Source organism: Fundulus heteroclitus, chromosome 13, assembly GCF_011125445.2.
Source record: "Fundulus heteroclitus isolate FHET01 chromosome 13, MU-UCD_Fhet_4.1, whole genome shotgun sequence".
Taxonomy (NCBI): Eukaryota; Metazoa; Chordata; class Actinopteri; order Cyprinodontiformes; family Fundulidae; genus Fundulus; species Fundulus heteroclitus.
This window is the reverse complement of record NC_046373.1, coordinates 7,900,257-7,901,496: the sequence shown is the minus strand read 5'-3', so window position 1 is coordinate 7,901,496 and position 1,240 is coordinate 7,900,257. Positions and strand designations below refer to the sequence as shown.

Here is a 1,240-nt window from a genome sequence, read left to right as displayed (position 1 = left end):
TTGACAGGTGTCCAGAAGACAGTTACTGACACCCTCCACAAGGAGGGTGAGTTGCAAAATGTTATCACTAAAGAAGCTGGTTGTTCACATTGTGCTGTATCCAAGCATATTCATAGAAGGAAAAGCTGTGGTAGGAAAAGTTGTCCACTCAACAGGGAGAACCGCAGCCTTGAGAATAGATCTTGTCAGGCAAGAATTTGGGGGAGCTTCACAAGAACAGTATTCAGGATGGAGTCCACTCATCGAGAGCACAGAGGAATCTTTTCCTGAACCAAAGACAATATCCGAAGTGTCTTACCTGGACTAAGGGGGGGAAAGAACTGGACAGGAGGAAGAGCAGAGAAGCACAGAATCTATGTTGGTCAAAGGTCAGTGAGAAGTTTCCTCAGTCAGTGATGGTTTGGTGTGCCATGTCATGTGCTGGTGTTGGCCCACTGGGTTTCTATAGTCCACAGGAAACACAGCCATCTACCTGGAAATGTTGGAGCATTTCATGCTTCCTTCTGCTGATAAGCTTTAATGAGATGCTGATTTGACTTTCCAGTAGGACTTGACAACTGCCTACACTGCCAAAGGTTAAAAAAAGCTGGTTCAGCTACCATAGTGTTACTGTGCTTGATGGACCAGCAAACCGGCCTTTCCTGAACCACACAGACATCTATGGTCTATTATTCAGGAGGAAGCTGAGAGACCCCAGACCCAACAAGGCCCCTATCAAAGCTATCTGTGCTTTCATTACACCTCTGCACTGCCAACAGCTGATTGCCTCCATGCAACGCTGCACTGATACAGCAATTCATGCAAAAGGAGTCTCAATAAAGTCTGGGTAACTTGATTGGAGAGAAATTAAGGTACTTTTTTTAGAAGCCTGAATTTTTAAAAAAAAATATCATCTTGCTTGGTCTTGTGTAATAATGTATTATTTATTTGAGTCACTCGATTTTGTGTTTCCATTTTCTGCAAGTCATACTCAGAAAAATGACAAAAATACAATAAACGTCTAATATATTTTACTTCACTCTATGTTTATTAAATCGATATAATATGTGAATTTCACTTTTTAAAATAAGTACCAAAAAATATGAAGGTGTTTTTTAAAAGGTTGTAATTTTTTGACATGCACAGTATCTGTATTCCACTGCTGCAAACCTACATATACTTAGTTGCATGTAGTAGCGACCCCAAAAAATACCGGTAACATACTGTACACTGAAGTTTGTGGATGTGACATGTAAAAATG

General features: G+C 40.5%; 1 long non-coding RNA gene across 1 annotated transcript; it reads left to right on the top strand.

The window, feature by feature from the left end:
- The first annotated feature begins 268 nt into the window (after window positions 1-268).
- On the top strand, window positions 269-697 carry LOC118565511. The gene is made up of 3 exons (XR_004932391.1): window positions 269-368; window positions 449-575; window positions 677-697. It is a non-coding gene; the product is annotated as an uncharacterized LOC118565511 (long non-coding RNA).
- The last annotated feature ends 543 nt before the right edge of the window (window positions 698-1,240 follow it).